This window comes from Phyllobates terribilis, unplaced genomic scaffold (genome assembly GCF_046119375.1).
Source record: "Phyllobates terribilis strain yellow unplaced genomic scaffold, ASM4611937v1 Scaffold_176__1_contigs__length_3987557, whole genome shotgun sequence".
Taxonomy (NCBI): domain Eukaryota; kingdom Metazoa; phylum Chordata; class Amphibia; order Anura; family Dendrobatidae; genus Phyllobates; species Phyllobates terribilis.
Genome location: NW_027362936.1, coordinates 3,104,741 through 3,123,656, shown reverse-complemented (window position 1 = coordinate 3,123,656; position 18,916 = coordinate 3,104,741).

The following is an 18,916-nucleotide window of genomic DNA, read 5'->3' as shown; positions in this document are numbered from 1 at the left end:
GTTCTTGCAGAAAGATGAAATGACCTTGCTAACTAGATAAGTCTAATTAAATATTTTAAAGCATACAGAAACTAGCTTTTTTTCGCTTGTTCAGCTAAACTGTATAATCAAACCATATATGGCAAATCCGTTTCCTGCCTTTTAGGGTGTATATTAGCCCTGTGTTTTGTAATAAAGTTTTTAGAGTATGTTTAGACACAAACATCCTGTCCTGTGTCTTCATTCTCTCCGAGCTCGTAATCCAAAGGATAGAAGACCCAAAATTCAGTGACGACAATAGGATTAGATACACAGCTCAGCAGACAGTATCACACAGGAGAGGATTAGATACACAGCTCAGCAGACAGTATCACACAGGAGAGGATTAGATACACAGCTCAGCAGACAGTATCACACAGGGGGGATTAGATACACAGCTCAGGAGACAGTATCACACAGTATAAGATTAGATACACTGCTCAGCAGACAGTATCACACAGGAGAGGATTAGATACACAGCTCAGCAGACAGTATCGCACAGGAGATGATTAGATACACTGCTCAGCAGACAGTATCACACAGGAGAGGATTAGATACACAGCTCATCAGACAGTATCACACAGCATAGGATTAGATACACGGCTCAGCAGACAGTATCACAAAGGAGTGGATTAGATACACAGCTCAGCAGACAGTATCACACAGGAGAGGATTAGATACACAGTTCATCAGACAGTATCACATAGGAGAGGATTAGATACACAGCTCAGCAGACAGTATCACACAGCATAGGATTAGATACACAGCTCAGCAGACAGTAGAACACAGGAGAGGATTAGATACACAGTTCATCAGACAGTATCACATAGGAGAAGATTAGATACACGGCTCAGCAGACACTATCACATAGGAGAGGATTAGATACACGGCTCAGCAGACAGTATCACATAGGAGAGGATTAGATACACGGCTCAGCAGACAGTATCACACAGCATAGGATTAGATACACTGCTCAGCAGACAGTATCACACAGCATAGGATTAGATACACAGCTCAGCAGACAGTATCAAAAAGGAGTGGATTAGATACACAGCTCAGCAGACAGTATCACACAGGAGAGGATTAGATACACAGTTCATCAGACAGTATCACATAGGAAAGGATTAGATACACGGCTCAGCAGACAGCATCACACAGCATAGGATTAGATACACAACTCAGCAGACAGTATCACACAGCATAGGATTAGATACACAGCTCAGCAGACAGTAGAACACAGGAGAGGATTAGATACACAGTTCATTAGACAGTATCACATAGGAAAGGATTAGATACACGGCTCAGCAGACAGCATCACACAGCATAGGATTAGATACACAGCTCAGCAGACAGTATCACACAGCATAGGATTAGATACACAGCTCAGCAGACAGTAGAACACAGGAGAGGATTAGATACACAGTTCATCAGACAGTATCACATAGGAGAGGATTAGATACACGGCTCAGCAGACAGTATCACACAGCATAGGATTAGATACACAGCTCAGCAGACAGTATCACACAGCATAGGATTAGATACACAGCTCATCAGACAGTATCACACAGGATGGGATTAGATACACAGCTCAGCAGATGGTATCACACAGGATAGGATTAGATACACAGCTCAATAGACAGTATCACACAGGATAGTGTTATAGCAGAAGATGGAGTCCCTCAAGTTTAAAGGCCCAATCTATGCTATATAAGTCTGACAGTTATTTTAGGTGAAAACAACAGCTATGAATGTTCCTTCTTGTATCATTGGGAGAAGATAAAGTATACTCCCTGGCCAGATGTTTCTTCTTGTAGCAATAATGTGTTCTTGCAGAAAGATGAAATGACCTTGCTAACTAGATAAGTCTAATTAAATATTTTAAAGCATACAGAAACTAGCTTTTTTTCGCTTGTTCAGCTAAACTGTATAATCAAACCATATATGGCAAATCCGTTTCCTGCCTTTTAGGGTGTATATTAGCCCTGTGTTTTGTAATAAAGTTTTTAGAGTATGTTTAGACACAAACATCCTGTCCTGTGTCTTCATTCTCTCCGAGCTCGTAATCCAAAGGATAGAAGACCCAAAATTCAGTGACGACAATAGGATTAGATACACAGCTCAGCAGACAGTATCACACAGGAGAGGATTAGATACACAGCTCAGCAGACAGTATCACACAGGAGAGGATTAGATACACAGCTCAGCAGACAGTATCACACAGGGGGGATTAGATACACAGCTCAGGAGACAGTATCACACAGTATAAGATTAGATACACTGCTCAGCAGACAGTATCACACAGGAGAGGATTAGATACACAGCTCAGCAGACAGTATCGCACAGGAGATGATTAGATACACTGCTCAGCAGACAGTATCACACAGGAGAGGATTAGATACACAGCTCAGCAGACAGTATCACACAGGAGGGGATTAGATACACAGCTCAGGAGACAGTATCACACAGGAGAGGATTAGATACACTGCTCAGCAGACGGTATCGCACAGGAGAGGATTAGATACATGGCTCCACAGACAGTATCACACAGGGTAGGATTAGAGATACAGCTCAGCAGACAGTATCACACAGGAAAGGATTAGATACATAGCTCAGCCTACGGTATCACACAGGACAGGATTAGATGCATAGCTCAGCAGACAGTATCACACAGGATAGGATTAGATACACAGCTCAGCAGACAGTATCACACAGGAGGGGATTAGATACATAGCTCAGCAGACAGTATCACACAGGAGAGGATTAGATACACAGCTCAGCTGACAGTATCACACAGGAGATGATTAGATACACAGCTCAGCAGACAGTATCACACAGGAGAGGATTAGATAAACAGCTCAGCAGACAGTATCACACAGGAGAGGATTAGATACACAGTTCATCAGACAGTATCACACAGGAGTGGATTAGATACACGGCTCAGCAGACAGTATCGCACAGGGCGGGATTAGATACACGACTCAGCAGACAGTATCACGCAAGATAGGATTAGATACACAGTTCATCAGACAGTATCACACAGGATGGGATTAGATACACAGCTCAGCACACAGTTTCACACAGGAGAGGATTAGATACACGGCTCAGCCGACAGTATCACACAGGAGAGGATTAGATACACAGCTCAAAAGACAGTATCGCACAGGAGAGGATTAGATACACAGCTCAGCAGAAGGTATCACACAGCTTAGATACACTGCTCAGCAGATGGCATCACACAGGAGAGGATTAGATACACGGCTCAGCAGACAGTATCACACAGGAGAGGATTAGATACACTGCTCAGCAGACGGTATCACACAGGACAGGATTAGAGATACAGCTCAGCAGATGGTATCACACAGGGTAGGATTAGAGATACAGCTCAGCAGACAGTATCACACAGGAGAGGATTAGATACACAGCTCAGCACACCAGTATCACACAGGAGAGGATTAGATACACGGCTCAGCAGACAGTATCACACAGGAGAGGATTAGATACACAGCTCAGCAGACAGTATCACACAGGATAGGATTAGATACACTGCTCAGCAGATGGTATTACACTGGATAGGATTAGATACACAGCTCAGCAGACAGTATCACACAGGATAGGATTAGATACACGGCTCCACAGACAGTATCACACAGGAGAGGATTAGATACATGGCTCAGCAGACATTATCACACAGGAGAGGATTAGATACACAGCATAGGGTTAGATACACGGCTCAGCGGACAGTATCACACAGCAGGGGATTAGATACACAGCTCAGCAGATAGTATCACACAGAAGTGGATTAGATGCATAGCTCAGCAGACAGTATCACACAGGAGAGGATTAGATACACAGCTCAGCAGACAGTATCACACAGGAGAGGATTAGATACACAGCATAGGATTAGATACACAGCTCAGCAGACAGTATCACACAGCATAGGATTAGATACACAGCTCAGCAGACAGTATCACACAGAAGAGGATTAGAGATACAGCTCAGCAGACAGTATCGCACAGGGCAGGATTAGATACACAGCTCAGCAGACAGTATCACACAGGATAGGATTAGATACACAATTCACCATCACTGAGTCATAATAGCACAGCGGTATGTGGTGAGGGACTACTACTCCCAGCAAGTGACAGCGCAGGCACCGATCATGTAACTAAACCATCACTGCGTCATAATAGCACTGCAGTATGTGGTGAGGGACTACAACTCCCAGCAAGTGACAGCACAGGCACCGATCATGTAACTAAACCTTCACTGCATCATAATAGAACTGCAGTATGTGGTGAGGGACTACAACTCCCAACAAGTGACAGCGCAGGCACCGATCATGTAACTAAACCATCACTGCATCATAATAGCACTGCAGTATGTGGTGAGGGACTACAACTCCCAGCAAGTGACAGCGCAGGCACCGATCATGTAACTAAACCATCACTGCATCATAATAGCACTGCAGTATGTGGTGAGGGACTACAACTCCCAGCAAGTGACAGCGCAGGTACCGGTCATGTAACTAAACCATCACTGCGTCATAATAGCACTGCAGTATGTGGTGAGGGACTACAACTCCCAGCAAGTGACAGCGCAGGCACCGATCATGTAACTAAACCATCACTGCATCATAATAGCACTGCAGTATGTGGTGAGGGACTACAACTCCCAGCAAGTGACAGCGCAGGCACCGGTCATGTAACTAAACCATCACTGCGCCATAATAGCATTGCAGTATGTGCTGAGGGACTACAACTCCCAGCAAGTGACAGCGCAGGCTCCGATCATGTAACTAAACCATCACTGCATCATAATAGCACTGCAGTATGTGGTGAGGGACTACAACTCCCAGCAAGTGACAGCGCAGGCACCGATCATGTAACTAAACCATCTCTGCGTCATAACAGCACTGCAGTATGTGGTGAGGGACTACAACTCCCAGCAAGTGACAGCGCAGGCAACGGTCATGTAACTAAACCATCACTGCATCATAATAGCACTGCAGTATGTGGTGAGGGAGTACAACTCCCAGCAAGTGACAGCGCAGGCACCGATCATGTAACTAAACCATCTCTGCGTCATAATAGCACTGCAGTATGTGGTGAGGGACTACAACTCCCAGCAAGTGACAGCGCAGGCAACGGTCATGTAACTAAACCATCACTGCATCATAATAGCACTGCAGCATGTGATGAGGGACTACAACTGCCAGCAAGTGACAGCACAGGCACCGGTCATGTAACTAAACCATCACTGCATCATAATAGCACTGCAGTATGTGGTGAGGGACTACAACTCCCAGCAAGTGACAGCACAGGCACCGATCATGTAACTAAATCATCACTGCATCATAATAGCATTGCAGTGTGTGGTGAGGGACTACAACTCCCAGCAAGTGACAGCGCATGCACTGATTATGTAACTAAACCATCACTGCATCATAATAGCACTGCAGTATGTGGTGAGGGACTACAACTCCCAGCAAGTGACAGCGCAGGCACCAATCATGTAACTAAACCATCACTGCATAATAATAGCACTGCAGTATGTGGTGAGGGACTATAACTCCCAGCAAGTGACAGTGCAGGCACCGATCATGTAACTAAACCATCACTGCATCATATAGCACTGCAGTATGTGGTGAGGCACTACAACTCCCAGCAAGTGACAGAGCAGGCACCAGTCATGTAACTAAACCATCACTGCATCATAATAGCACTGCAGTATGTGGTGAGGGACTACAACTCCCAGCAAGTGACAGCGCAGGCACCGATCATGTAACTAAACCATCACTGCGTCATAATAGCACTGCAGTATGTGGTGAGGGACTACAACTCCCAGCAAGTGACAGCGCAGGCACCGATCATGTAACTAAACCATCACTGCATCATAATAGCACTGCAGTATGTGGTGAGGGACTACAACTCCCAGCAAGTGACAGCGCAGGCACCGATCATGTAACTAAACCATCACTGCATCATAATAGCACTGCAGTATGTGGTGAGGGACTACAACTCCCAGCAAGTGACAGCGCAGGCACCGGTCATGTAACTAAACCATCACTGCGCCATAATAGCATTGCAGTATGTGCTGAGGGACTACAACTCCCAGCAAGTTTATTTCTTTTTATTTTACACGCTGCTGTTTTCCACAGTGAATTACCAGAAAGATCTGCACCATAATCATGGAGTGCAAATTTGCTGTTGTGGATTTTCTTGCGGATTTTTGCTAATTTGCTCTGATTTTCTATGGAAATCCTCCAGGAACAATCTGCCACATTTGAACAGATCTTCAGGCCTCATTCAGACATCTGTAGTTTTCTGGTACATTAAAAAAAAGGAAAAAAAACAAAACTGATTTTCATCAAAGGGATCGATCCGAATTGTATCAATGTTTGTTACTATATGCAAATAAAATATATATATATATATGGATATGTGAGCTGCCCCATAGATGATAAAGGTGCGTATTATGTCTGTCAATAACATGGATGTAAAAAAACAGACGTCTGAATGAGACGTTCACCCACAAGATCATCTAGCAATAGTGCAGCTCTGACCTGACACATCGCATTCACAGAAAGGCTCCTGATCAGCACATATGATGTCTGTGATCTATAAAGAGTCCTCCACATTGTACACACTACATATACATTCACAATAAAGCTGCCCCCGTAACATCAACTGCCCCACACCTACCACATATAGCCAGGTCCCCGCTCCCCCACACACAGTATAAAGCCAGGTCCCCGCTCCCCCACACAAAGTATATAGCCAGGTCCCCGCTCCCCCACACAAAGTATATAGCCAAGGTCCCCGCTCCCCCACACACAGTATATAGCCAAGATCCCCGCTCCCCCACACAAAGTATATAGCCAGGTCCCCGCTCCCCCACACACAGTATATAGCCAGGTCCCCACTCCCCCACACAAAGTATATAGCCAGGTCCCCGATCCCCCGCACACAGTATATAGCCAGGTCCCCACTCCCCCACACAAAGTATATAGCCAGGTCCCCGCTCCCCCACACACAGTATATAGCCAGGTCCCCGCTCCCCCACACACAGTATATAGCCAGGTCCCCGCTCCCCCACACACAGTATATAGCCAGGTCCCCGCTCCCCCACACACAGTATATAGCCAAGATCCCCGCTCCCCCACACACAGGATATAGCCAGGTCCCCGCTCCCCCACACAAAGTATATAGCCAAGGTCCCCGCTCCCCCACACAAAGTATATAGCCAGGTCCCCGCTCCCCCACACACAGTATATAGCCAGGTCCCCGCTCCCCCACACAAAGTATATAGCCAGGTCCCCGCTCCCCCACACAAAGTATATAGCCAAGATCCCCGCTCCCCCACACAAAGTATATAGCCAAGCTCCCCTCCTCCATGTATAGCATATTTATCCAGGTCTCCCTCCCCCACATATAGCAAAGAGAACCAAGTCCAGCACCCCCTCCCCCACCACACATCATACGGTATATAGACAAGACCCCCACACACAGCATACGGTATATAGACAAGTCCCCCACACAGCATAAGGTATATAGACAAGTCCCCCCCCACACAGCATACGGTATATAGACAAGTCCCCCACACACAGCATACGGTATATAGACAAGTCCCCCCCCCACACAGCATACGGTATATAGACAAGTCCCCCACACACAGCATACGGTATATAGACAAGTCCCCCACACACAGCATACAGTATATAGACAAGTCCCCCACACAGCATACAGTATATAGACAAATCCCCCACACTCAGCATACGGTATATAGACAAGTCCCCCACACAGCATACAGTATATAGACAAGTCCCCCACACAGCATACGGTATATAGACAAGTCCCCCACACACAGCATATAGTATATAGACAAATCCCCCACACACAGCATACAGTATATAGACAAGTCCCCCACACAGCATACAGTATATAGACAAGTCCCCCACACAGCATACGGTATATAGACAAGTCCCCCACACACAGCATATAGTATATAGACAAATCCCCCACACACAGCATACAGTATATAGACAAGTCCCCCACACACAGCATACAGTATATAGACAAGTCCCCCACACACAGCATACGGTATATAGACAAGTCCCCCACACACAGCATACAGTATATAGACAAGTCCCCCACACAGCATACAGTATATAGACAAATCCCCCACACACAGCATACAGTATATAGACAAGTCCCCCACACACAGCATACAGTATATAGACAAGTCCCCCATACACAGCATACGGTATATAGACAAGTCCCCCACACACAGCATACAGTATATAGACAAGTCCCCCCCACACAGCATACAGTATATAGACAAGTCCCCCACACACAGCATACAGTATATAGACAAGTCCTCCACACACAGCATACAGTATATAGACAAGTCCCCCACACACAGCATACAGTATATAGACAAGTCCCCCCCACACACAGCATACAGTATATAGACAAGTCCCCCACACACAGCATACAGTATATAGACAAGTCCCCCACACACAGCATACAGTATATAGACAAGTCCTCCACACACAGCATACAGTATATAGACAAGTCCCCCACACACAGCATACAGTATATAGACAAGTCCCCCCCACACACAGCATACAGTATATAGACAAGTCCCCCCCACACACAGCATACAGTATATAGACAAGTCCCCCACACACAGCATTCAGTATATAGACAAGTCCCCCCCACACAGCATACAGTATATAGACAAGTCCTCCACACACATCATACAGTATATAGACAAGTCCCCCACACACAGCATACAGTATATAGACAAGTCCCCCCCACACACAGCATACAGTATATAGACAAGTCCCCCACACACAGCATACGGTATATAGACAAGTCCCCCTCACACAGCATACGGTATATAGACAAGTCCCCCCACACAGCATACAGTATATAGACAAGTCCCCCACAAGTCCCCCACACACAGCATACGGTATATAGACAAGTCCCCCACACACAGCATACGGTATATAGACAAGTCCCCCCACACAGCATACAGTATATAGACAAGTCCCCCACACAGCATACGGTATATAGACAAGTCCCCCACACACAGCATATAGTATATAGACAAATCCCCCACACACAGCATACAGTATATAGACAAGTCCCCCACACAGCATACAGTATATAGAGAAGTCCCCCACACAGCATACGGTATATAGACAAGTCCCCCACACACAGCATATAGTATATAGACAAATCCCCCACACACAGCATACAGTATATAGACAAGTCCCCCACACACAGCATACAGTATATAGACAAGTCCCCCACACACAGCATACGGTATATAGACAAGTCCCCCACACACAGCATACAGTATATAGACAAGTCCCCCACACAGCATACAGTATATAGACAAATCCCCCACACACAGCATACGGTATATAGACAAGTCCCCCACACACAGTATACAGTATATAGACAAGTCCCCCACACACAGTATACAGTATATAGACAAGTCCCCCACACACAGCATACGGTATATAGACAAGTCCCCCACACACAGCATACGGTATATAGACAAGTCCCCCACACACAGCATACGGTATATAGACAAGTCCCCCACACACAGCATACGGTATATAGACAAGTCCCCCACACACGGCATACGGTATATAGACAAGTCCCCCACACACAGCATACGGTATATAGACAAGTCCCCCACACAGCATAAGGTATATAGACAAGTCCCCCACACAGCATAAGGTATATATAGACAAGTCCCCCACACACAGCATACGGTATATAGACAAGTCCCCCACACAGCATACAGTATATAGACAAGTCCCCCCCACACAGCATACGGTATATAGACAAGTCCCCCACACACAGCATACAGTATATAGAAAAGTCCCCCACACACAGCATACAGTATATAGACAAGTCCCCCACACACAGCATACGGTATATAGACAAGTCCCCCACACAGCATACGGTATATAGACAAGTCCCCCACACACAGCATACGGTATATAGACAAGTCCCCCACACACAGCATATGATATATAGACAAGTCCCCCACACACAGCATACACTATATAGACAAGTCCCCCATACACAGCATACGGTATATAGACAAGTCCCCCCCACACAGCATACGGTATATAGACAAGTCCCCCACACACAGCATATGATATATAGACAAGTCCCCCACACACAGCATACACTATATAGACAAGTCCCCCATACACAGCATACGGTATATAGACAAGTCCCCCCCACACAGCATACGGTATATAGACAAGTCCCCACACACAGCATACGGTATATAGACAAGTCCCCACACACAGCATACGGTATATAGACAAGTCCCCCACACACAGCATACGGTATATAGACAAGTCCCCCACACACAGCATACGGTATATAGACAAGTCCCCCATACACAGCATACGGTATATAGACAAGTCCCCCACACACAGCATACGGTATATAGACAAGTCCTCCACACACAGCATACGGTATATAGACAAGTCCCCCTCACACAGCATACGGTATATAGACAAGTCCCCCCACACAGCATACAGTATATAGACAAGTCCCCCTCACACAGCATACGGTATATAGACAAGTCCCCCACACACAGCATACAGTATATAGACAAGTCCCCCTCACACAGCATACGGTATATAGACAAGTCCCCCACACACAGCATACAGTATATAGACAAGTCCCCCCACACAGCATACAGTATATAGACAAGTTCCCCACACACAGCATACGGTATATAGACAAGTCCCCCACACACAGCATACGGTATATAGACAAGTCCCCCACACACAGCATACAGTATATAGACAAGTCCCCCACACACAGCATACGGTATATAGACAAGTCCCCCACACACAGCATACGGTATATAGACAAGTCCCCCACACACAGCATACGGTATATAGACAAGTCCCCCATACACAGCATACGGTATATAGACAAGTCCCCCACACACAGCATACGGTATATAGACAAGTCCCCCACACACAGCATACGGTATATAGACAAGTCCCCCACACAGCATACAGTATATAGACAAGTCCCCCCCACACAACATACAGTATATAGACAAGTCCCCCACACACAGCATACACTATATAGACAAGTCCTCCACACACAGCATACGGTATATAGACAAGTCCCCCACACACAGCATACGGTATATAGACAAGTCCCCCACACAGCATACAGCATATAGACAAGTCTCCCACACACAGCATACGGTATATAGACAAGTCCCCCACACACAGCATACGGTATATAGACAAGTCCCCCACACACAGCATACGGTATATAGACAAGTCCCCCACACAGCATACGGTATATAGACAAGTCCCCCACACAGCATAAGGTATATAGACAAGTCCCCCACACACAGCATACAGTATATAGACAAGTCCCCCCCACACAGCATACAGTATATAGACAAGTCCCCCACACACAGCATACAGTATATAGACAAGTCCCCCACACACAGCATACGGTATATAGACAAGTCCCCCACACACAGCATACGGTATATAGACAAGTCCCCCACACACAGCATACGGTATATAGACAAGTCCCCCACACACAGCATACAGTATATAGACAAGTCCCCCACACACAGCATACGGTATATAGACAAGTCCCCCACACAGCATACGGTATATAGACAAGTCCCCCTCACACAGCATACGGTATATAGACAAGTCCCCCCACACAGCATACAGTATATAGACAAGTCCCCCACAAGTCCCCCACACACAGCATACGGTATATAGACAAGTCCCCCACACAGCATACAGTATATAGACAAGTCCCCCACACACAGCATACGGTATATAGACAAGTCCCCACACACAGCATACGGTATATAGACAAGACCCCCACACAGCATACAGTATATAGAAAAGTCCCCCACACACAGCATACGGTATATAGACAAGTTCCCCACACACAGCATATGGTATATAGACAAGTCCCCCATACACAGCATACGGTATATAGACAAGTCCCCCCCACACACAGCATACGGTATATAGACAAGTCCCCCATACACAGCATACAGTATATAGACAAGTCCCCCACACACAGCATACAGTATATAGACAAGTCCCCCACACAGCATACGGTATATAGACAAGTCCCCCACACAGCATACGGTATATAGACAAGTCCCCCACACACAGCATACGGTATGTAGACAAGTCCCCCACACACAGCATACAGTATATAGACAAGTCCCCCACACACAGCATACAGTATTTAGACAAGTCCCCCACACAGCATACAGTATATAGACAAGTACCCCACCACACAGCATACAGTATATAGACAAGTCCCCCCCACACAGCATACAGTATATAGACAAGTCCCCCACACACAGCATACGGTATATAGACAAGTCCCCCACACACAGCATACGGTATATAGACAAGTCCCCCACACACAGCATACAGTATATAGACAAGTCCCCCACACACAGCATACGGTATATAGACAAGTCCCCCACACACAGCATACAGTATATAGACAAGTCCCCCACACACAGCATACGGTATATAGACAAGTCCCCCACACACAGCACACAGTATATAGACAAGTCCCCCACACACAGCATGCGGTATATAGACAAGTACCCCACACAGCATACGGTATATAGACAAGTCCCCCACACAGCATACGGTATATAGACAAGTCCCCCCCACACAGCATACAGTATATAGACAAGTCACCCACACACAGCATACAGTATATATACAAGTCCCCCACACACAGCATACGGTATATAGACAAGTCCCCCACACACAGCATACGGTATATAGACAAGTCCCCCACACACAGCATATGATATATAGACAAGTCCCCCACACACAGCATACACTATATAGACAAGTCCCCCATACACAGCATACGGTATATAGACAAGTCCCCCCCACACAGCATACGGTATATAGACAAGTCCCCCACACACAGCATATGATATATAGACAAGTCCCCCACACACAGCATACACTATATAGACAAGTCCCCCATACACAGCATACGGTATATAGACAAGTCCCCCCCACACAGCATACGGTATATAGACAAGTCCCCACACACAGCATACGGTATATAGACAAGTCCCCACACACAGCATACGGTATATAGACAAGTCACCCACACACAGCATACAGTATATATACAAGTCCCCCACACACAGCATACGGTATATAGACAAGTCCCCCACACACAGCATACAGTATATAGACAAGTCCCCCACACACAGCATACGGTATATAGACAAGTCCCCCCCACACAGCATACGGTATATAGACAAGTCCCCCACACACAGCATACGGTATATAGACAAGTCCCCCACACACAGCATACAGTATATAGACAAGTCCCACACACACAGCATACGGTATATAGACAAGTACCCCACACAGCATACGGTATATAGACAAGTCCCCCACACAGCATACGGTATATAGACAAGTCCCTCCCACACAGCATACAGTATATAGACAAATCCCCCACACACAGCATACGGTATATAGACAAGTCCCCCATACACAGCATACAGTATATAGACAAGTCCCCCACACACAGCATACGGTATATAGACAAGTCCCACACCTCCCACACACGGTATACAGACAAGTCCCCCCCACACACACACAGCATACAGTATATAGACAAGTCCCCCACTCACAGCATACGGTATATAGACTAGTCCCCCACACACAGCATACAGTATATAGACAAGTCCCCCACACACAGCATACAGTATATAGACAAGTCCCCCACACACAGCATACGGTATATAGACAAGTCCCCCATACACAGCATACGGTATATAGACAAGTCACCCACACACAGCATAGAGTATATAGACAAGTCCCCCACACACAGCTTACGGTATATAGACAAGTCCCCCACACACAGCATACGGTATACAGACAAGTCCCCCCCACACACACACAGCATACAGTATATAGACAAGTCCCCCACACACAGCATACGGTATATAGACAAGTCCCCCACACACAGCATACAGTATATAGACAAGTCCCCCACACACAGCATACAGTATATAGACAAGTCCCCCACACACAGCATACGGTATATAGACAAGTCCCCCACACACAGCATACGGTATATAGACAAGTCCCTCATACACAGCATACAGTATATAGACAAGTCCCCCACACACAGCATACAGTATATAGACAAGTCCCCCACACAGCATACAGTATATAGACAAGTCCCCCACACAGCATACAGTATATAGACAAGTCCCCCACACAGCATACAGTATATAGACAAGCCCCCCACACACAGCATACAGTATATAGACAAGTCCCCCACACAGCATACAGTATATAGACAAGTCCCCCACACAGCATACGGTATATAGACAAGTCCCCCACACAGCATACAGTATATAGACAAGTCCCCCACACAGCATACAGTATATAGGCAAGTCCCCCACACAGCATACGGTATATAGACAAGTCCCCCACACAGCATACGGCATATAGACAAGTCCCCCACACAGCATACAGTATATAGACAAGTCCCCCACACACAGCATGCGGTATATAGACAAGTCCCCCACACACAGTATACGGTATATAGACAAGTCCCCCACACAGCATACAGTATATAGACAAGTCCCCCACCTCCCACACACGGTATACAGACAAGTCCCCCCCACACACACACAGCATACAGTATATAGACAAGTCAAACCACACACCCCCACACACACAGCATACAGTATATAGACAAGTGCATAGCTGTGCTATGATAGGAGTGGGAGGAGCCTTCCTTCTCTTGTCAGTGCTGGCCCTGCAGTGGGACCCACCGGGGAATTCCCCAGCAGGCCAGTCCGAGCCTGGTCACATGCTGACTAGAGTCTCAGACACCTCTCTGAGTAGCCCACTGATAGAAGTGGATGAGAATCTAGTCGGCATTTGACCTCAACTATTACATCATAACACCGGCTTTATCTTTTTAAAGCTTTGTAACCTTTACTCACTTTATGAATCAGCCACAGATAAAACTCAATAAGGATTGGTTGCTACTGTGTGCAATTTGCCAGCCAGCCCAGAACAGCGGTGACCTGAGCCGACAGCAGCGACTTGAGTAGACTGTGGCCACCTGAGCCAACAGCGGCATTTATATTGCGCTATCGCCAGGAAATGGATGACAATGGCAGTCAGGGGAATGGTGAAGGCCTGCATGGCTGCCATCTTGGTACTCCTGTGAAGTTCATCCACAGTCTGGACTTAATCTTATAAACTGTATACTGCATTACTAGAGGATTACTGTATATAGAATAAGCAGTCAAGAGATTGCAGGTTCAAGTGCCCTAAGGGGACATAAAAAAATAAAGTAAAAATGGAAAAAAAAGAAAAAAGTTTTACAAAGGAAAAAAAATAAACAAAAATGTTAAATCACCCCTTTTTTCCAAGGTAAAAAAAAAAGAAATTAAAAAAGAAACATTTTATATTGTCGTGTCTGTAAAAGTCCGACCTATCAAAGCCCAAATTATTTAAACCGCACGTTAAATAGCGGAAAAATAAATGAAGAAGCCAGAATTGCCGTATTATGGTGTCACCAAACAGTAATAAATAACCCGGTATTGTGTCACCATTTTGTGAGACCCTGCATTTGTTCCATGTTTCTGCTGATGAATCTGGGCGAGGTTCGCTTTCTGCTCGCCGACCTGCGGGGGTTATTGATGCCATTCTCTGCCGTCTACAAACTTTTCATCTCTTTTTGATGCATTTTTTGGGAGGTAAAATTACCCAAAAAGAAAAAAAAATGGGGTGTTTAGATTATCTTTGCTGTTGGGCATTTGCTGTAGGGGTTAATATATTTATGATTTGATAGATCGGACTTTTTGTCAGTGTGTCAATACTAAATAAATAAATATATATATATAATCTTTTAGTCTTGCTTTGTATTGACAAATGGAGGTAGGAAATTTAAAAGGATTTTTTTTATATATATAAATTTCAATTTTAATCCTTTTCTATCACATTATTTTTTGGTCCCGTTGGGCAACTTGAACCAAAAATCCACAACTCATTGGAATTGCGACACTTAAATTCTGCGGATGTCGGGAAGGGGATAAAGAGAATAAAGTAACTTTGCAGAAGGCTTCCGTTTTGTGTACACAGCTCCTGTGCTGACTTAGTGTTCTCTTTGGTTACACCACACACCCATTCTGTGTCCGGCCCCCACAGATCGCCATCTCCATATATATGGGGGATTTCCTCATGTGACGACCCCTCTGCCGATGTATACAGATCACATGTGGCTTCACCTTCAGCTTTGATCTCCGCAGTCTTCAGTTCCGGATCCTCCAGGATGAGGGATAAATCTTTCTTGCTCTTCATTCCCCTCCGTGGCTGATACAGCAGCTCCACCGCGCCGACGTTCCCCTCATAGGGAGGAATCGCTCCGCAAAGACTGTTCTCAGCCACAGGACGATCCGCCGGATACAGGAGGAAAGTTCTCCTCTCTGCAATGAAGGATTATTCAACTTTTCTGCCATTTGTAAGATCTCTGCTTGTTGTCTAAGAATAAAAACATTCTTGTTAATATCCAGAACCTGAAAAAAATCTAATCCTGACAGCAGCGGAGCATTTATTACAATGGTATTCAGTCTAAACGATCCCCCTCCTGTCCTGACCGTTTGCTACAATGTATCAGTGCAGGGAAAATCTATCAGTTTGGACTTGGTTTCCCTTACAGAGGATTGTCCAGGCCAGACACCATTGTACCGAGTGGCGTCCCGCCAATGGCGGCAGGCCACGCGACTGCTATGGGGCCCGTGAGCTGGGGAGGCCCCATAGCAGTCGACTGCACTGTGTACCCCCGCATCGGGTCCCTGTCCTGCACCCAGGCAAGCGGCGGGGCCCTGAGCAGGCGGGGGGCTTACTCGCCGTCGGGCATCCCAGCGCACTATGGGCCCCCCCGCCTGCTCAGGGCCCCGGCCGGCACAATACTTACCTCTTCCCGTGCCCTAGACGCTAGAATGTATGGGATCCTTCCAGGTATGATGTCATTTCCGGGGGCGTGTTCTAGTTCAGCACCAGACGCCAGAGTCTCATGCAGAGACAGAGCTGCCGGTGAAGCTGCAGGAGGAGGTCAGTATCCTAAGCTGAGAAACAGGAGATTGTTCTATTAATTGCTGGTCTGATGTCTTTTCTTCTTGTTGTTTTTGGGGTGAGGGGGCTTGATACTTGCGAGTGAGGGATTTGGGGGGGTTAATGCTGGAGGGCAGTCTGGTGGGGTTAATTAATGCTTGTGGAGATCTTAGGGGGCTCTGGGGAATAATGCAGGGATAATGCGTGCTTGTGGGGGCCCTAAGGGAATGTTGCGGGCTTATGAGGGCTCTGGGGGGATGCAGCAGGCTTGTGGGGGCCCTGGGGGGGATGCAGCGGGCTGGTGGGGCCTCTGTATGGGGTCCAGCCTGCATATGGCATTACATGGGGACCAGGCAGTATTCTCTATGGTGAATTATATGGGGTCCAACATTTTGTATGGAGCATTATATGGGGCTCATAATACTGTATGGAGGACTATGTGGTGCCCATAATATTGTATGGAGGACTTAGTGGTGCCATAACACTGTATGGAGGACTATACTGTCCGGTCTGCACTGTGCGCTGTGAGGATTCACCGGTTTCTGAGCTATTGTAGAATTTACAATAGATATCACTCATGAAATGTAAGAAGTCAGTGACATTTTTGGCATTGTACTATATCTATATCTATAATTTCTCTGCTGTATCTGTGTATCATGAATGGTGTGTTAAAGGGGCCACTGAGACTCTTTCGCCCGGGGCCCACGAAAACCTGGAGGAGGGAGCATCATGTGACACTCCCTCTCCCATCATTCCTCCTCTGCGTCTGACGCAGCGGCATGATGACGCGCCACGCTGTGTCAGACAGTGGAGCTGGCAGCTGCTGAGGTGATCAGCTGCAGAGACTGAAGCAGCAGGGAACGAGGAGCGGTAAGTATGTATTTATTTTTAAATCAGTGTGTACTGATAATACTGGAGGACGGGGGTTGCATTTTACCCTACGGGTGGGGGGGGGCTACATTTTACCCTACGGGTGGGGGTGCTGCATTTTACCCTATGGGGGGCTGCATTATACTGCGTACAGGACCATGGGGGAATGCATTATACTGAGTGAGGAGCCATGGCGAGTGTCTTATACTGTGTGGAGGACCATGGGGGAGTGCATTATACTGTGTGGAGGACCATGGGGGAGTACATTGTACTGTGTGGAGGACCATGGGGGAATGCATTATACTGAGTGGGGAGCCATGGCGAGTGTCTTATACTGTGTGGAGGACCATGGGGGAGTGCATTGTACTGTGTGGAGGACCATGGGGGAGTGCATTGTACTGTGTGGAGGACCATGGGGGAGTGCATTGTACTGTGTGGAGGACCATGGGGGAGTGCATTGTACTGTGTGGAGGACCATGGGGGAGTGCATTATACTGTGTGGAGGACCACGGGGAGTGCATTGTACTGTGTGGAGGACCACGTGGGAGTGCATTATACTGCGTGGAGGACCACGAGGGAGTGCATTATTCTGCGTGGAGGACCACGAAGTTGTGCATTATACTGCGTGGAGGACCATGGGGAGTGTATTATACTGCGTGGAGGACCATGGCGAGTGCCTTATACTGTGTGGAGGACCATGGCGAGAGTCTTATACTGTGTGGAGGACCATGGCGAGTGCATTATACTCTATGGAGTGTGGAGAGGTGTGGGGCAGTTGGGGGATCATACTTTACCCTGGGAGTTGAGGTGGGGTACAGTAGGGTCATTATACTGCGCATATGGAGGAATTCACCATGGGGG